The sequence below is a fragment of the Triticum aestivum genome, chromosome 5A, assembly GCF_018294505.1.
Source record: "Triticum aestivum cultivar Chinese Spring chromosome 5A, IWGSC CS RefSeq v2.1, whole genome shotgun sequence".
Classification (NCBI taxonomy): domain Eukaryota; kingdom Viridiplantae; phylum Streptophyta; class Magnoliopsida; order Poales; family Poaceae; genus Triticum; species Triticum aestivum.
In genome coordinates, this window is record NC_057806.1 from 642,519,548 (window position 1) to 642,527,989 (window position 8,442).

General features: G+C 45.9%; 1 long non-coding RNA gene across 1 annotated transcript; it reads right to left on the bottom strand.

The window, feature by feature from the left end:
* Positions 1 to 291: 291 nt before the first annotated feature.
* On the bottom strand, positions 292 to 1,718 carry LOC123105559 (uncharacterized). The gene is made up of 2 exons (XR_006450937.1): positions 981 to 1,718; positions 292 to 873 (listed from the first exon to the last, which is right to left on the bottom strand). It is a non-coding gene; the product is annotated as an uncharacterized lncRNA (long non-coding RNA).
* Positions 1,719 to 8,442: the final 6,724 nt, after the last annotated feature.

Genomic DNA, 8,442 nt, shown 5'->3' on the forward strand with positions numbered 1-8,442 from the left:
GAGTGCACTTCATGTTAAGTGTTGATGAACCGCAATACTATAAAAAGTGAACCTCGAGACTACCGTAAACGGGTCGCGACACTATCGAAAATGAACTGCTTGAGCTTTTTCCAAACTCAATATTTTTTACATGCGTAGACCGGGCAAGTGGACCGCAGGGACTAAGCAAGTGAACCACATGTAATGAGAAGTGAGCTGCTTTCCGAGGTCATAGTTAGTGAACCCATAAAGACTAAAGAACTGCTTCGTGGGTGAGAGTAAACCCCGCGATAGAAACTAGCGAACTACATCTAAAAGGGAATGGACTTCTTTGTGATGTTTTTTAATTGCCATTTTACAAAGGAAACCACAGGAGTGCATTGCACGCATACAGACAACCGCATTGCAAGCATATACACAAGTGAAACTGCCACGTATGACAATACAAATTGTTTTCTCAAAAAACATGAAGTGATGGGGTGCACTACACACATACACACAATGCATTGCAAGCATACACAAAAGGAACTGCACGTGCATGATGCTCGGGGTCGTTATCTTTGTCGGCGAGTGGTGTTTAATATTCCTTCTTTTTTCCCACACAAGTGAAAAAATCCCTGCAACAAAGAACAGAAGTAAACCACCGTTGCACACCGTTCAAGTGAAACATAGCAAGAAAAAAAGTGCACTACAAGGGAAAATAAGTGAATTTCTTGTGTATTTTTTTAGAAATTGAACCACATTGCTTCAGAGTTATCTGCAGTGCACTAGGGAAGAAATGGATCGCAGCAGCCTCAGGAATTTCCTATCCATGCATGGAAACTGCACGCCGCGCCCTACCAATTGCTCGACGTCGCGCCAGGAAATTTGGTCAATTTTTCATTTGACAGCGAACTACAAAACAAGATTAAGTGAGCTTCAACACAAAAATCAAATTAACTGCAACAATTGGAGGAGAGGCGGATAGGGCTCTGCCTTGTGCCACGAGCAGCAGCAGCAACCTTCAGCAGCGGAGCAAGGAGCACCCGTGCCGTGGGGTAGGTGGATCCGGTTGCCGTAGACGTGGATCTCGGGCAGCACAAGGACGGATGCATAGGAGCCGAGGAGGTTACTCCTCGCCGCAACCCTCACTGGTGGAAGGAGAGACGCAGGGATCCGGTGATGACGAGGGGAGGGACGCAATGGAGGAGATCCGGCCGGGCCTCCACGGGAACCGGCGCGGGGGCTCAACAAGGATGTGCCGATGTGGGGTGGGAGGAGCTAGGTGGAGGAGGATCCCGCCGGATCCGGTGGCCGCGGGAGGAGCCTGGAGATGGGAAAGCCACGGCGGGGGCGGCATGCCCGGATCCACGCTGGCAGTTGCGCTGGGCACCTGGGAGGAGGGAGGTGGCCGGCTCAGGAGGTCGCATCCGGGTAGGTGGCCGGACGGGGGTGGGAGGAGGGAGGTGGAGGAGGATCCCGCCGGATCCGGTGGCCGCAGGGCGGTGGTGGGAGGAGGCACCATCGGATCCGGTGGCTACAGGTCCGGGGGTCGGTGGCTGGACGTGCGGAGCGGTGGCTCTATGCGGCAGTGGTGACGAGGGAGGGGGGCTGTGGCCGGGACGGTGGCTGGCTGGGAGGCAGCGGTGTGGGGAGAAGGTGGGGGGGCGCCGCGCCGAGGGGTCATGGCCGGGGCGGTGGCTTGCTGGGAGGCGCCGGTGCGGGGAGAAGGTGGGGTGGGGGATCGAGGAGAAGGTGGGGAGTGGGGTGCACGTGGGTGGAGGTGGGTGGGGTGGGCTGTTTGTTTCTGTTCGGGTGGGCGGGCGTATGGGTGTTATCAGAATAAGAAGAAGTGTTATTAGAATAAGGTCTTAAAGGGTGTTATTAGAATAGACCCACCCTATATATATATGAGTTTATGTCATCTACAACATTCACTTATGGCTATTTTTTCAAGTTGATTTTTCCGCTAAGTGAATGTGATTGGACCCTTCCCCCTCTATGCTATACTCAACCCAATCTGTTCACAAATTCTTCATGTGCGTTTTATTTGAAACTCGTTCAAAATCTTCACTGTGTCCTTGTCAGCTGAAGAAATTGCGAACGGAACTTTAAAACCTATCTTATCTAAATTTTCGGCTTTGCCGCTCAAACCGTTCCGCATCCCACGATATACTTATCTATTCACCCACGATCGCACACGACCTCCACTTCTCAGTACGTGGGTGACACATGTCAAGCGAATGAGAAGGGTCAGGGGCACGTTCATCCAAATTCTTCGGGCGAACAGTTTTTCACCATGGCTATAAATACCCCCTTCCCCTTCCTCACTTCCTTTACTCCGCTCCACCTCTCTCCAGCTCGAGCTTCTCAAACCCTAGCGCCGCCGCTACATCATCATCGCCGGTGGGGAAAAGCTTCACTGCCTCGACCTCATCGCCGTCGTACTCGCGCGGGCACAGAAATCTTCACTCCGCCGCCGCCGTAGCTGTCTTCCTCCGCCAAGTTAGGGCGTGGAAGATCTGCACTGACGAACTTCACATCTCCACATACCAGTTCGTCGTGTTCTTTGTCCAGGGTAATTAAAAGTTACTTTTACTACCCTCTTTGATTCAAATGATTTCTACAAAATCCTCAAAGGTGTTTTTCTTCATATCTTCACACACTAAAACACCTCACATGTCATCTGTTCTTGATTCGTTTCTCTAAGCTATGTTTTTCTTCAAGATTCCTCAAATGTGTGGATTTTCGATCTATACATCTCTGGAACCTAAGAGAAAGAACGCTTAGTGAAATTCTTCAAGACTCATCTGGTCAAATTCCTCAAACTTGATCTTTATAAAAAACCTTCTAAGAACGCATATGACCTCTCCAAATTCCTTGCAACTATACTCTGTTCATAGGTACTCATGTCAGCTGATGAATCACTAGGTTCTCATCAACTTAACTCATTTGCAGCGTTCCTCGAAGAAAAGTTGCATACCTCTTCAGAGAATTCAATTGTTCAAATTCCTCAACTGAAGAAAATGGTTGATGGTAAGAAGCCATATAAAGGAGGAAAGAGGCCTGAGGTCAACACTGCCTTTGAAATACCTGAGGACATCTATGCTGGGTATTGCACACCCCCTGAGGAAGATAAAAATTAGCGCAAGGTGCGCATTCAAAAGATTGAGAGGAGATGGGCAAGAGAGTGGAGGGAGTACAGATATGTCACTCCCAAATATATGAAGAAATTTGCAGTAAATCCTCCATGCCCAAGACCTCCGTTGGTACATGGTCAAATAGGTGATTCCACCAGCCTCAAGCGTGGTGAGGATTATCCTGATGAATGGGCCAAGCGCCAGGCCAAGTTGTCCAAACAAGCAAAAGATGCAATGAGGAAATTCAACGAAGACTCTGCTACCGCTGCTGCTGTTGAGGCCTCTGTAAAGCCGAAGAAGGCCATGCCAAAGAAGCCTGCTCACAAGCCCGGTGCTTCACCAGCAATGCCGTCATGGCCAAGTTCCTCAGCTATGCCCTCACGGCAAGATTCCTCAAAGCCCTCACGACCAATTCCTCACGCTACTCCTACTTTTACAAAATCCTCAGCTCCTCCTCCAAAATGTTCGGCTACTCCGACCAAATCCTCAGCACCTGTGCATCTCGCCACGTGCCAAAGAACCACATGCATATCTATTGCCTCAGGAGCCTCTGCAAGTTCCTCAGCTGCTCCAAGTTCCTCAGCTTCTCCCACTCTTCTGAAGAAGAAGACCTCTGCTGGATGAGGTCCTCGACCAAGTCCTCACAAGAAACAAGTTGCTTTCCAAGTGCCCTCTGATGATGATGAGGCTGATGATGAAGAACTTGCTGAAATCATCAGGGATATGCAACTCAGGGCCGCTAGAGCCAAAGGCAGTAATGTGCCATTAATGCTGGATCTGAAGTTGATCCTAGACTTAATTGACTTGTGGCACAAGGACCCCAACACACCTCTGCCTGAGCTGAACCTCGCTCCTGGTCAAAGTCATGTACTGACTCACTTCATTGATGAAGTGAAGTGGAAATTTGAACAGGGAAGGAGGGTGAAGAAAGCGCAGTACAAGAAAGAGCGCTTTCTGAAGCAAAACGTTCTGAAGCTTTCACCTGAAGAACTTGTTGCTCTTCAATCTGAAATCAAGAAACTGAGTGATAAATTTGATCGCTATTATGCTGACTGGCTAGGAGCCAAAGTCAGATTTGTAAAGATAACTGAACAGTTCACTTGCAATGTTGAAGCCCCAACGCAATAGGAAATTCCTCGGTCCCCAGTAACTACTGTACAAATGGGATCTAATGAACCACATGCCACACCATCTGTCCATGAAGAAATTCCAGTCACTAGTGCTGAAGATCATGTAAATGAAGAATTGAAGTCCCAGGCTGCCACTGAAGCAGCACATGAAATTCCTCAGCCTGTGGAACCTGAAATCGAGATCCTGGAGGTTGTGATGCAATTGACTGGCACTCCTCACCCCAAGCCAAAGGATCCATTCTCAAAGAAGCAGAAATTCAAGGCTAATGATTTCTTCGGCGAGCACGTGTTCTTCACTAACTACAATCCTTATGACTCTGCTCGTTTAAGGAGGAAGCGTTTCTGGACTGCAAGCCAGGCCAACTTCTATTCTTCACTGCTTTTCAACAAAGGCAAAATCTTCTACCATGAGCATATTCCTCACGTGGACATGGAATCATTACCTTGCTTCTCTCCTGTGCTCAGTGTTCTTCATGATGCAGGCCTCCTCAACTTTTGCTCTAACATTGATGATTGGAATGAAGAGCTTATTCTTCAGTTCTACGCTACATTGCATATCATAGGTGATCCTGAAGATATCAACACCTGGGTCTTGGACTGGATGACCGAAAATACTCAGTATAAGGCACCGGCCTATGAATTGCTTCACACCCTGCCCATCAGTCCACCTAGTGAAGGAGCTCGCTGCCTGTATCATGAACCAGAACTCACAGCTCATTACATGCAAGTGTTAATGAAGCCTTTGAAGCCCGGTCAAGCCCCAAGGACCAAATTCCTCATGAATGATTTACTCTATGTGTCCAGAACCGCCTATCGCATTCTGACGAGGACAATGAGTTGTAAGTGCATCTAGTGCCCCTTAGTGATTTTGGTGTATTGAAGACTTATAGGTTAAGGGACTAATGCGTGTGTGAGTGTACACAGGTCTATAAGTCTATGAGGAATTTGATATTTACAGGAAAAGTCGACCCCTAAAAATGAATATCTTTGACTGAAGATTTTGGTATTTCTGAATACTTTCATGAAGACTTTGAAAGTGAAGAAATTGGTGTGTCCGTGAAGACTTGATATTCATGCGAGAAATATGAAGCTTGAAGACTTTCGTTTTCATAGTTTTGTTTTTCTCTTTCTTGAGTCATAGGAAACACCGTACTGTTAAAGGGGGTCGAGGAAATACTAAGGAAAAATTTCCATGTGATGCTCAACTCAAAATCCTACACCTACCAATCCCTTCGAGTGAAGCCATTGAAAATCTCATACAGTTCAGTCAATTTCTTCAGTGACAGAGACGAAGTTCTTCTGGTCTCTGAGGAATTTGTCCTGACTGAGGAGTTAGGAATTCGCCAGTGCGGATTGCCTACACAGTGAGGAACATGATAGCCCTAAGGATTTTGGTACTCAAAATTCCGACCGTTGCTGTGCTATGCGCCAGCTGTTCCAAAATATCTATCCACCTAACGGTCATATCATTGAAGGGCATTTATGTCTTATCATGTCGGGCTGCTCCCTAGGCTATAAATAGCTGCCCCCTACAACCACTAGCTGGTTGAGGCTGCTCCGAGAGGAACTGGCACTTGTCATTTGAGAGCAACCCATCCTCCGAGGACTTTGAGCGAAAATCATCAAGTGAGGAAAAACCAAAAAATCCAAAACCCAAACACCTACAAACCCCAAGTGATTGAGCATCACTGAAGAGATTGATCCTGAGTGGATCCGATGCTTGTTACCTTTGAAGACTGTGCTTCTTCCAGACGGTTAGGCGTCATGGTCTAGAGCATCCAAGAGGAATTGTGGATCACCGAGTGACCTAGTTTGCGAAGGTTTGGAAGTCGCTTGAAGACTTACCACGAGTGATTGGACGAGGTCTGTGTGACCTTAGTTCAAGGAGAATACGGTGAGGACTGGGTGTCTTGGACTAAGTGTCCTTGACTGGGTGTTCGGGACTGTGTGTCCTCGAGTTTAAATACTCAGCCGCTCCAACCAGACTTACAACTGAGACAGCAGTTGGAACTGGTCTACCAAGTCATTGTCTTCACCGAGCTTACTGGTTCTATTTCCTCAAAATTTTCATTTCATCATAACTGTGTTGTATGTTTGTTCATATCTGTGTTTGAAGACTTTGACTGAAGACTTTCTCAATTTCCTCAGTTCAATTTCTTCAGTCTGTTTGTCTTCATCCTGTGTTATCCTGTGATTACGCTTCCTGTACTCTGTGCCTGTCTTCATTTCATCATGATGACTATGCTTGTATTCTGTTGTGTTTACTTTTGAGTACTTATTCCGCTGCTAGTAGTTCTTCGCTAAGGAATTTCCTCACCGGCAAATTCCTTAGTGAAGAATTTCATAAAAATCGCCTATTCACCCCCCTCTAGTCGATATAACGCACTTTCATGAGTCCCATCAAAGGCCACGACTCATCTGATGATGAAGTAGTTGGCATCATGAAGAATCTGCTATTCAACATCATTCATAGCATTCCTATCAACTATCATGATTTCTTCATGAGGACTTTGGCAAATGCTACACTTTCTCAGTTTGAGCTGAAACCTTATGCACCTTGGATTATGAGATTCCTCAGGACAAGGTCTTCACTCAACTACAAGGCTGATTTTCAGAATCACCTTAGCTATCTACCCCCGATTGAAGTCCTCAAGCAGCCTTTTACTTCAACTGATGAAAAGGGCAAGGCTCCTGCAGTCATTGATGAAGGCATTCATCCATTGGATGGTCAGTTTCGCAAAGCTGCATCTTATTCCACCAATGATGACTCTGCCACACATGACTCTACTGCCAATGCACCCAAGTCTACTCCTCAAGCCACTGCTCCTCGTGTGATGACTGACTGTGAGCTTCTGCTTAGTCTTCACCAGAAGGTGGATCGAAAACATAAATGGGTTAAGCGTTAGTTTGGTTCATTTCTTCACAACATGACTGCTACACACAATGTAGTGAAGAAAAACCATTACTACCTCCATAAAGTCTTCGGTCGCACCTGGGCCATTCTATCACATCTGTATGGTGAAGAAGATCTCAAGAAAATGGGTCTCAAGGAAGATTTTGACTGGTCTGCACCTCCACCGAAGAAATTCAAGAAGGTCAAGGTCCCTTCCTTGGTGGCAGCTCTTATTCTTCATCGCGCGACACCAATGAGCATGAAGACTTGGACGACACTGCGGCAGGCCCTTCCACGATAAACAACCCCAACAACGCTGGCGCTCCTTCATCAACTTGATATTCTTCAGGGGCGTTAGTCCTCATTTTCGATCCTTTTGGTCATTCAATGACAAAGGGGGAGAATTTTGAGTTAGTCTTCAAGCAGGTCTGTCTATATGGGCATTTTTTTTGCTAAGTTACAACTCCCATTCTTCTGAAACTTTATTGGATCGAGTTGTAAACTTAAACCCGATGGTGCTCTGATACGTTTGATGTGTTTTTCTGCATGCTTATTCCTCATATATGTTAATGCACGCATGCTGAATTACATCAGTCACCATATTTCATCATGCATTTCAAATTCCTCGTTATGATATGTCAAATGCGTGTATGAATTACAAGATATAGGGGGAGATCTCCATGATTCTATTCTTCAAAGTGTGCAATGCTTCAAAAGCAAATTCCTCACTATGCACATCTTCAGGGGGAGTTCTTCTATATCTTGCAATCAAATTCCTCAATATCAGTATTTACACTTCATATGTTTATCCCCATTGAAAACTTAACCTATATTGTCATCAATCACCAAAAGGGGGAGATTGTAAGTGCATCTAGTGCCCCTTAGTGATTTTGGTATATTGAAGACTTATAGGTTAAGGGACTAATGTGTTTTTGAGTGTACACAGGTCTATAAGTCTATGAGGACTTTGATATTTACAGAGAAAGTCGACCCCTAAAAATGAGGTTCTTCGACTAAAGACTTTGGATTTCTGAAGACTTTGAAAGTGAAGAAATTGGTGCAATCCTTAAGACTTGGTATTCATTCGAGGAACATGAAGCATGAAGACTCTTGTTTTCGTAGTTTCATTTTCTCTTTATTGAGTCATAGGAAACACCGTACTATTAAAGGGGGTCGAGGAAATACTAAGGAAAAAATTTCCATGTGATGCTCAACTCAAAATCCTACACCTACCAATCCTTTCGAGTGAAGCCATTGGAAATCTCATACAGTTCAGTCATATTCTTCAGTGACAGAGACGAAGTTCTTTTGGTCTCTGAGG